At 45.3% G+C, this 11,798-nt stretch overlaps 1 protein-coding gene and 1 long non-coding RNA gene across 2 annotated transcripts in view; one reads left to right on the top strand and one right to left on the bottom strand.

Annotated features, from left to right (window-relative positions):
* The window catches only part of LOC308371674 (potassium voltage-gated channel subfamily B member 1-like), a gene marked incomplete at both ends in the record, with an annotated part of 35,391 nt that overhangs the window by 18,002 nt on the left and 5,591 nt on the right, over positions 1-11,798 (top strand). The gene's annotated exons all lie outside the window — the stretch shown is intronic.
* LOC308371675 lies at positions 6,393-7,586 on the bottom strand. Its single transcript, XR_013968807.1, has 3 exons — positions 7,310-7,586; positions 6,908-6,993; positions 6,393-6,489 (listed from the first exon to the last, which is right to left on the bottom strand). It is a non-coding gene; the product is annotated as an uncharacterized lncRNA (long non-coding RNA).

The following is an 11,798-nucleotide window of genomic DNA, read 5'->3' as shown; positions in this document are numbered from 1 at the left end:
ATAACTAGTATGTCCTAGGGAACCATAATCCACTGGAATTAATTACTGCTCTGTCTGACGTACTGTCTGCTTGTTTCTCATCAGTGTAGGGTTGTGAGCGTGCGATGGAGCTGCACGAGGTGGCTCTCAGCCGTGTTTGTTGCTCTGTGTGCCGCTAGACCGCTGAGATGGCCCAGCTGCATTCGCGCCTTTTGAAAGCAATCCTGTCTGCTTCAGATCCAGACAGTGATGCTCTGCTCTGCTTACCTCTGAGCACCTAGCCCGTAGGAGTCTGTAAGCAAAGTAAAGGAAGACCTACAGTTGCAATATTCACAGCAGATGAACGTCCATCTGAACTGTCATATCAGGATATTAAACACAGTATATATGCTAATGTAACACATTAGCTTCATGACAGGATTATTTTAAAATCCCTCTTTAATATTACTGGTTTAATTTAAGGAGACATATTGTTTGTGAGTGTTTGTGTGTGTGTGTGTGTGGGGGGGGGGGGTCCTTCATGCCAGCACCTAGGCTACAATCTCCTCTCTTAAGAGCCACCACAAGCCATCTGTACATTCATTAGACACCCAGCTGCTGATGCTGCAGCCTCCAACCAAACAGTCTGGCTAATCTGCCCATCCAGGGGCCCCCTTATGGCATTAAATCTTCAGGGCTACAGCGGCAGCAGTGACATCACACTGCTCCCATTCGTCTTGGAGCAGCACAGAGCTGAATCCCACACTTCTGCTTTTGTCCCTCTCCATCTCCCCCTGACAGTCTCTTCAATGCTATCCAAGAGGAAGAGCTATGTGTTGTGACTGATGGACCGTACCCATCCATTCCAGCTCTCTTAGCCAGGATGCAGGACACATTTTTAAAGGTTATATCCTTCTAAACTGTTCTCTGGTAAATGTCAGATTGTAATATTCTTTGAATCCGTCTCGTCTCTTTGCTTTTGGAGCAGAGACAACCCTTGGAGGACTTCGGGGGAAACACTTGAAAGAGCATTTTTGTTTGTTTTCATTTCAAACCTCTCCGGGTTGGTAATTGCTGAGAAACAGAGCGTCAGAAAATGTCTCATCTTTCCCTATCTTGTGCTTGGGCTGGTAATTATTTAAAAAGCAGCTTTTCAAATTTTCATTGAAATGTTTAGAAAAATAGGTCACTTCCTGGGGATGCTGCCCTTACTTCATGTCTGTCAATGTTTACCTCAACGCACGCACGCATGCACACACACACAAAAAAGCACAAATATAGCCGTACTCCCACAGATGTGGTGAGACAGAGTTACCAGAAATGTCTGTGTTGTAGCCATCTGTCCTTGTATTTATTCATTTATCCGGCTGCTGATTTTAACTGGAGATACAGCCGTTAAATATAGCCCTTCCCCAGATCCAGAGCAAGCGGCCAGTGAGCCCTGCTAACACATCCCGGACTCTGATGCCCTGGCCACCCCACACAGATGGCAGGTGAATACATTCACCCTCATGAGGCCTGGTGGGAAACTGAATCCCTGCTCCCCTCACCCTGCGCAGACGGATCCAAGTAGCCCGCAGGAGGGATCTGCCTTTTCCCTTTTCTATTTCGGGGCGTCTGGCAGGCGGAAGGGACTCTGATTTAGCCGCAAAGCCGAGGTTCCACTGGTCCTGTCTGATCTCCTCGCTATGAATTATTGAGTGTGGGATTGTGGAGCAGGGGTGGGGGTGGGGGGTGATATCCCTCCCCTCCCCTCCCCTCCCTTGAATCACATAATAAAATAACTTTAAGAATGGTGCATGGGGTTGGGGTGCTGTTGTTGTGTGCTTGTGTATGAGAATGGGCAGAGGGGAGTGAAGTGGGCCTTTTACAGTCAAAGTGAGATCGATGAGAAGGACCTGTGATTTCTGATGGTCTGATGTCACGCGGTTAATCGTAGGCATTAGTCATAGGCTATATTATATGAGTATGTTATATGACGCTTAAGGAGCTAGAGACAAAAGATATTACAAGACAGCGAGACATGGAGATATCAAAAAGCTGGGAGAAAGGCAGCATGAGAATGCAAAAGGGAAATGTTTTTGGCAGTGTAATGATACTGTGAATCAGTTTGCTTGATTTAACCGAGGGCCTGGTAATTTGAATCTACCCACAAAGTGTAAAGAGAATGACCCGAGGTGTATTCTGCGTGCTGCACCGCATGAATGGGTAATTTTCCGTGGGAGAGGGTCATCAGCACTCGTCGATGGCAGCTCTGAAACTCCAGGCAGTTCTGCACTTCTTCCCACATTTTCAGAGTTTTGTGAGAGAGTCAGCTCAGCCCTTGTTAAAACGCTTTTAGTCGGGTGTTAAGAAAAAAACAAGAGTCATGACAGGAAGTCTTCCAGCGGGTGGAAATAGAGACAAGTGCCCATTAGACAGAAGAACTGAGGGCTGTGGAGGGTAATCAGAGATGAAAAAGAGAAGGATTATGGAAGAAGGGGAGTGAAAGAAAAGAAGAAAACGAGTGAAGGAAAGTGTTATAGAGAGTGATAGACTGGCTGGAAGACTGGAGATTTCCTATCGCCACCTGGAGTGGAGTCAAGGGGTTGTCATGGTTACATGGTGGTGACAGCCTCTGCACAGATAACTCAGTTTGATCTTTTTACTGTGTTTGGCTCACAATTACTAGAACTTCCAAAGGCCACCCTACATCTTGTTGAGAGCCTGTTTTCTGTTTAGGCCATCTAAACCAAGCTACATTATGAGGGTACCCAGTCAGCCAATAATCCTTGACGCAAAGTGTACCTTAAAAATAATTATGAAAAGACACCCAAAAATGTGCCTGTATTGCTTTAAATTAGCGGAAGTTGTACTTACAAGACTAATGCTTTATTTGCCAATAGTCTCCACTTACTCGTTCTTGTATTGACCCTTTAAAAATCATTCAGACATTCAAGACATCTGATCTTCTGAGAAGGCTTAAGCCATATTTGCGTTTGTTAGACTCAGCAATTAGTGTAGTGGATACTCGATCTGTATGTATGAATGGATGCTCACGAAGACTGACCCAGTCTGGCAGTCATCTTGTTTTTGACCCTCACTGAACAAGCGCTGCAAACGTGCCGGCAGGTCACCTGATCTTAGGGACAGCATGGAGTTATGGCCTGTCTCCTGTTTCAGGAAAAAACAAACTGGTGGGTCCTTAGAAACTCCACTGCATTCCGTAACAGCATTCCGGCAGGGACCCTGGGGGCATCAAGTGACACCTGCGTCATTAGAAACCGGACAGGTCTGCCGCCGCGGACTCACATTAGTGAGTGTTAATTAGCTGTCAACGGAAACCAGATCCACTGTAGCATCTTCTAGTTTTTCATGTTCCTCTGCTTGTCTTTGGTGTCGAGCTTCAGCTCTGCAGTGGGGCAGGATTACGGCAACATATACAGCTCCCTCTGGTACAATACAAAACAATACAATACAATACAATACAATTTGTTTATTTGATCAAGAGGGAAAGTGTATATTCATGAACATTAAGATGTAAATGCACCCAGTTATAGCCAAAAGGCTAGTTTCCATTGGCAGTCCCCCTGCCAGAGTGAAAAAGGCAGGCTAAAGTAATCATTGGCTTCATCATTGTCTTCCAAGAAAGCAGCCAGTTTTCCCTACTGGTCATGCTTGAGAGCTATACTAATGCCCACAGGTCATGCTTGAGAGCTATAATCTCTGTAACAATGTAATCTCTGAAATAAAGTCCATGGCTTGAGATTTCAGCATTAAAACTAAAGTAAAGCATAATTAACATGATGACAACAAAGCAACCTTTAATAAGACCTCTATGCTTTTCCATTTTTTCCCTCTCCTTTAGTGTGTTATATAGCTTTCTGTTCATGTAAACTCTCTGCAAAGTTACAAAGCCCAGTTACAGCAGCCCAGCCCTCCAGCCCAGATGTTTCAATGTAGATGAACAATCAGATTCACAAATGTTGCGATTTACAACCTTTTTGGCCAAGTTAAGTGTCAAATGCTCCAACCCTTTGAAAGGTGTTGCCATTTCACTATTGTTCTCTTCCCTCTAGTTAGTGTTACACTTAAATGTCTCAGCATTCTGAGTTAGCGCGTATAAAACACACAATGACGTCACTAACTAATGACTATTAACTGACTTAAATGAGATTGTCGACTAAGTCGATTGACCGTTATACCCCTATCCTTACATCTCTCTTCAGATAACAAGGAGGACAGGGCAATGTCAAACAAGCATGTACAGTGTGACTGCCCCAGACAAGGGACAGTGTGAACTGTTAAGATTAATGGGTTCCAGTGATCCACACCCTTCTCTTCAGATGTGTCATGCATTTTGAGATCTCACAGCCACATTGTGAGGTGAAAATTCACCCTAGTTAGTTCAGGACTCCGGAGCTGCATATAAGTAGATTTATTAGACAAACAACAACAATTGCAATTTGGCTCCCCTCCCAGCACAAGGCTGAAAGTGAAGCAATGATAAATCGCACAAGGTTTATATAGACAGAAGTTTAGCTTTCAGCACTGATAACCACGTGGTGGATTTCTGACGTCCGAGGCACGGATGGAAGTTTTGCACAACATTGGAAGAAGACCCTTCTTATCACCTCTGGTCTAAACATGCTCTTGTACGTATGCAGACTAAGTGGCACCTAATAATCTTAGTTACACACACACACACACTGAAAAGCCATGTTCCTGTTTCATAAGCACATGATTCATACAAGTCATTAACAGTGTTTGGAAATAATCTCCATCACACATGAAGACAAAGAGATACTGGTAGAATAAATTCATGCCAGATTGAATTCATGCCATAAGGTAGTTAGGACTTTAATTAGAGGTGGATATACATGTATGCAGGAAAGGCATTCGTTTTTAATAAGGGTGAGAAATATATGGGAAAGCAAATCCCCCTTTTCTCCTCCAACAGACACACACATACACACACACACACACACACACACACACACACACACACACACACACACACACACACACACACACATGGCATCCCATGATGCCTCTGGCTCCCAGACTCACACATTCACATCCCCACACTGCATTCACACTGCAGGAACCACTGCAACCGCGTTGTACTTATTCCATGAAGTATTTGTCAGCCCCTCGCAATCTGTCTGTTTTTACAGTGCTGGAGGAGGGGGGTCTGTGGATGTTGTGTCTCGTGGCCCTTTTAGGTGGTGGGCTGGACCCGCGAATTGTGCATTTAATACTTACCGTCCAGCTGTGAAGCCCATTTTTTAAGGATGGATTCATAAAAATACACCAAACTGTATTTGCTTTGTTTCCACCTTCGTTTCGTGCACATTTGGCGAACATATCGTTGTAAAGTCTCTGTTTTTTGATCGGGCGAATTTTCAGGGCAACTATTTGAGACCGTGCGTTTCAATGAGAACAAGACGTAAGCAACCTCGGGTGTCGCTGTCTGGAGGGGAGATTGCAACTGGAGTGACATATTTTAGATAAGGCACATTATATATAATGTGTAATACATTATTACTGAATGTTAAAACACCATTTTCTCTACTTTAAGTCTTGGAGTAGGTGATGTTGCCTCATCTTTGCGTTTCCAATCATTTTCTATGGTTAAAAAGTCAATGACTTTCTTAATGTATGATAATGCAAATTAAGTTCCCATTTAATAAATAAATTCATTTTGTCAAGTGAGTAGTACAATTTTCAAATATAAGTTGGTCAAAGTTCCTGCAGTGTGCCCATTCATGGCTGAACCTGCAACCCTGCAAAGAGGGGGAAGTGGCCAGAAATGCCCTAGAGGCTTTAAATCTGGAATAAGACCAGGAATTGCCAGCTAATATGGCAATAGGATACCACCGCAAATGCTACATGCTGTTCACCAATGAAGCACACATTGAAAGAGCACGAAAGGGAAAGAAAAGGCAGCCAAGGACAGTGAAGGTTTGTACTCAGAGTATGATTTCCTTTTCGCCTGTATTATATGAGGTCTGTGTACCCAACAGGGTTTGAGCAAGTAACTCAAGACATTGACATGACAGAGAAATGGTGTAGATGAAACTCCTTAATTACTGAGACATTAAGGTCCATGGCCTCCACACTGACACCTGCTTGAACCTCTTCTTAGCAATCTTCAGTGATTGTGTGAAATATTTAAGGCCAAACGCCCTTGACAGGCTGGTGCCACATAACCTTAATAGAAGTGACCCCTGAATAAAGCAAGGCACGGACAGTGATGACTGTTATTGGATTTTATTCAGATAATTTCCAAGATACAATAAATGAACATTATTAAAAAGAAACAGTATCTCGAAACCAATGTCTTACAAAGGGAACATGCAGTATTCCTTCCTTGTGGGACGTTGATTCGCAAGTAAATAAAAGAACAGTCCACTGGCTATATGACAATAAGTCAAATTAAGCCAGGTTAACAAGATGTGGCTTTTCATGGCCACAGGTCCACTGGCTCTGCTTGATCACCTCAGGGTGGAGGTTTCTGGATTTCCCCACTCAGCTGCAATGTTTTTGTTCCTGAACGTAAAGGACTTCGTTAAAATATACTATAATATAGCAGGGGATTACAACAGGGGTGAGGAACAATTCATTTTAAATGTCATTTCAATTTTTTTATAAAGCCCCAAGGGCCGTACTATGGATACAAAAGGATTTTCCCCCAGCACTTTAGGCCTGTATTTAACGTGGTCACCTTTACAACAGACCCCACCTTCACTAGATCCCCTGAAAATAACTTCGTTGTATTGCAACTGCAATTTCAAACATTGCTTTACAAACCATGTCATATTACATGTGAGACTGCATCACAGTAAATGCATTATGTTGGCATGAGTTTGTTGTCTACATGTTGTCTGTGTTGCCATGTGGTTTACTCCCAGCTGGTTGCCTCATATGCATGAAAAAAAATAAACAATTAAAATATGAAATAGCCTACCGAGAGGAAGTGGCATATATTGCACCAGTCAGATGGACGAGGGATCTGATGGATGTCATGTGGGGTCTTGTAGCCTAAGATGCTACCTGTAGAGATATTATTAGACATAAATTAGTTCACAGAAGTGCTACGCAGTTGTCAATGTTTAAATTGTCTGACTGTTGTAATTAAGCTCGTCGTTTGGACTAACGGGAGGAGAGACTTTGTCGGAGAAAATTGTTCAGTAGACGCCTATGGCCATGTTCATATGAGGAGAGGGCATCTCGCTTCACGTCTATTGTAATCAATGTTTCACACCCTATACTGACGAAATTAACAACATGTAGCCTTAAACAGGTTTCATTTATGACAAGAAAAATAGTCATGTGTTGAAATATCCACTCGAAGTTAAACAATTCTTACCTCAAAGCTGTATCTCAGCTATTTTCCAGCGTCAGATGAAGTCGATGTGCATTTCCTGGTGTGACGATGCGTCACCGAGAAACGCAATTGGTTGAAATACCCAATCCGCGGTTTTGATTGGACGTCACGCCGGAAAACTTTGATGATATTTTTGAGAACTTAATCGTAAAATACTATTAAATGTGCAACTTCCCGCGTTGGAAACAAACGGCTATATGTTTCTTATTATCTGGTTCAGCTTCCTTCAAAAAATTAGCTTCACAGCTGCAGGGTAACTATCAACTCGAGAACTAAGCAAGATAGACGGTCTCAGCCCACTGACTATTTGGGAGCTCTCATCACACCCCCAGGTCAAAACAGCCCACTCATGCCAATTCCATTTAACCTGGCAAAAGATCGGCAAGGCATTTGAGCAATGAGTCATTTCCTCTTTTCCCTTTACTGATAGACAGCTACTTGTATATACTTGTACTGATGTACAGTAAGGAGGATGTCCTAGTCCACGAGTGCCCACAGGGCCCGGGCACCTTGGTGTGAAAGTCCTCAGCGGCCCGCACCCGCCGTGAATCATGTGGAGGTTCTCTGGTCAGACTGTGGCAGTCATCCCTCCCGTCAGAGGTAGGGCCTGGGGCCATTTACCTGATGAGCCCATCAATCAGGACGCCAGGCATCCAGACCACCCCAGCAACCTTGAAGAGTTATGGCTCCAGAGTTATACACGTGGAGGTCTCCTTCACACATTCAACACAACTACCATACACGCACACGCACACACTCACACACATGTTCATGTGGGCTCACACACACACATAGACACACACAAAGCCACACATACACGCTCACAGAAATGCACACACGTGCACAAACATACACACACTCACACACACACACACAAATGTAGGACATACCAAAGTTGAAAAAAAGCATTGTTTCACATAATATACTGTTTGAGAGTCCTTGACAGACCATAAAGTTGTGAAACAGATGTTTCAGATTTGCACCTGAAAAAGAAAAAGTTTCCCCTCAGAGGTCCTGGGAGACAGCCCGGTGGCTAACAGATGTTAGCGGTGGAGCCTGTACTGTAAACAAACAACCACACTGACACACACACACACACAGGCACACTCACACACACACATACACACACACACACACACACACACACACACACACACACACACACACACACACAGAGAGGCACACACACACACACTGGCACTAGGCATATGAGATACAGAGTCCTCTAACCTGACTGTACCTGTTAATGAGAAAGCAGGGGCGGTAGGGAGATTCAATCCACCTGACAAACGCACACACACACACACACACACACACACACACACACTTGCACCCCTCTATGGGAAGGGAACCTTCTTCCCTGCAGAGGGCACAGGCCCTGGTTTGGTTGAAGGGTTCCTTATTTATCTCCAAGACTCTGTCCCGACAGCGCAGAGACAAACCGCCTCAGACACAGCAGGCTATATGCCAGGTTGCCAAGGAGAGCGAGGTGGAACAAATGTAGTGTGCAAAGGCATTACTCTGTGCGTACTCTATATGTACTGTATGTATGTCTATGTGAGCAGATACATGTGTATGAGTGTGTGTATGTGTGTGTGTGCCGTGTGCGTGTGCGTGTGCGTGTGCGTGTGTTTGTGTGTGATAGAGGTACACCTCTCTTTGTGGGCATTGTGCTTTGTCACTGCCACCTGGGCTGATTGCGTAATTAATGTCAGACCCAGCGTGTGGAAGGGAGTGGGAGATTGATGGAGGAGCTCTCTGCTGGGCCATCCATAATAATGGCGAACGGGAGAGACATGCATTACCACAGACAGGCCAGCCACGAAAGTCAACCCCACAACATCCCACACTCCACTGGCTCCACTCCTCCAGTCCCCCACAGGACACCTGTCTGTGGGGTCTCTACTTACATAGAGAAGCGTGGCAATGTGAAGGCAGTCTTAAAACTGGACCATCATTAATGGCTACATTTCCAAATGTTCTCAACCTTTGATTTATATATGACAGAATAGTCGACTTACAATACAATAATAGTGTTCTTTCCTGGACCATTTTAGTCTGTTGTACCGTTTTAAGATCTCTTGAAGATCTCTCGCCCCAATGTGTCTGTGATGTTATATGACAACTCAATTTTATGGCTGTCAGTGTGATGAATAATTTTTTCCCTCTCCTGGCTTACATTCTGTCTGCCTGTCTCACACTCACCCCTATGCAACATTCCCTCTTTTCTATCACAAATTCTTCCCTTCTCTTTTTTTTTATTTCCGCCTTTTGTTTATTCTGTGGCTGTTGAATTTGGGTTCCCTCAAAGGAAAAGGGAATATGTTGACATAGGGGGATGGAAAAGAGAGAGAGAGAGCATAGGGAAGAAGGGGAGGAGGTGTCAACAGCACCCTGAACACAGTGAACTTTTCCTACATGCAAGGTGTGTCCTTGTCACCCTGGAGCTGCCTTGTTTACATCCCTCTCACTTCAGCTCTACTGCCTCACTGTAGCCAGGCGCTGGCATAGAGAAGCAGAGAATCCTACCCACTCGATCCTCACGATTAGTCTTGGCTCCTAATACTCCTCCAACCTCTCACAGTCACCGTGAAGCACTGGGTTGGGATGTTCTCTTTGGAAGGAAATCAAAGAATATTTGCCAGCTGATTCCACAGATATGTTTTCTCCAGTCAGATCAGAGGGCCCCCATGCGCAATGCTCCACAACAACATAATGTGAGTCCACATGGGAGACTATGGAACAGCAGGGGGTGTATGATGAGGGTGAAAGTGAAGGTGAACTGAGGGGAGGGAAGTTCACAACACAATGGCCTAAGAGACAGCCGTCTCCAAGGGGAACACTTCCTCTCTAAGGAGGCTTTATATAGAGCGGCAATCCTATTATATTTATCCTTTGCTGTCCTCGGCTGCAGGTGACAGTCATGTTTATTGAGCGTAATTTCACTCTCGATTTCTTCCTTTGCAGCGCAGCGCAGCTCTGCAGCACCTGCCAGTTTCCCCCCACCCATGGTTCATATTTTTAGCAGTTCTCTCTTTCCATTGGCGCAATCATCGTCAATCTTTCGCCACCCTGCCACTCGCTTGGGGTATAAATATCTGCGTCTATCTTAGTTCCCCACACGGGATGAAAACAACCCCCATGGCGCTCCTGCCACGGATTTCACCTAAGTGAAGAGAGGAGCAGCAGGAAGTCAGGCCCCCCTCCTGAACCAGAGAGCAGCTGAGTGTGGGACTGATCAGGGCCGCAACAGAGTCAGCTGCTCTCTGGGGAGAGGGTTCCTCTGACTCACTGGATCTGCAACCCAGAACAACCCAGGCTCTCGCTCCTATCAGGACGACCCACAGCCACACACCCACACACACACACACACACACACACACACACACACACATATATACATAGACATCTACAAGCACATACAAGTTGTACACACACAAACCTACAGACAATAGCTTTTTTTACTTCCACATATAAGGAAGAAATAAAAGGATATAAATAGTGTTGGTGCAGGTCCCATCTAACAACTGGCACTGAGGAATTTTGTGGATACAAAAAATATCGCCTTCTCCATACATGACAACTGCAAGTAACAGTGGTTTCAGCAGTTTGTAGTTTGGTAGATATTTTGCCCTTTTCTTGGGGAGATCTGTAAACTGCACACATGTACACACACACACACACACACACACACACACACACACACACACACACACACACACACACACACAGGAGCTCGGATCTGAACAGTGATTTCCTGTCTAACCAGGGGGGGTCAGTGAGATAAAGGGGGAAACAGGCTTATTATTCTCCTCCACCTGAAACATGGTTACAATCTGACACGCTCTCACCCCCTCACCACAACTACACACTCACACACACACACATACTTACTCACACACAAACACACACAAACACACACACAAACACACACACGCACACACGCACACACGCACACACACACACGCACGCACACACGCACACACGCACACACACACGCACACACGCACACACGCACACACACACACACACACGCACACACACACGCACACACGCACACACACACACACACACACTGACTGAAAATGGATAACAGTGCAAGCTGTCAGCTGGCATCTCTGGGAGGGGATGTTCTTCAGTGGGGAGTTAGCGTCTGAGCCCCGTGAGCTGCCTGCCCTCCCGCCCTCCTCCCTCTGGTGTCCGTAGACGGCGCTAACCTTGCGGAGAGAGGGGAAAGTGGGCCAGGGCTGCTGTCGGTGCTTCCGCCCTGGGGTCCTTCATGCTTGGCTGAGCACTGCCTCACTAACGCACCTCACACAGGATAGCAGGGTAGCCTAGCGCTCCCAGAAGGCATGAAATATTCAGCTGGCCTCAGAGGAGGCTTAAGGGGAGGACAAGAGGATTCGAGGTTTGCTAATTGTTGGAACAGAAGAATGGGATGATGACTGTGTGTGGGTGGTGATTTAAGCAA

The sequence above is a fragment of the Sprattus sprattus genome (assembly GCF_963457725.1).
Source record: "Sprattus sprattus genome assembly, chromosome: 10".
NCBI classification, from domain to species: Eukaryota; Metazoa; Chordata; class Actinopteri; order Clupeiformes; family Clupeidae; genus Sprattus; species Sprattus sprattus.
This window is presented reverse-complemented; position numbering and strand designations above follow the sequence as displayed.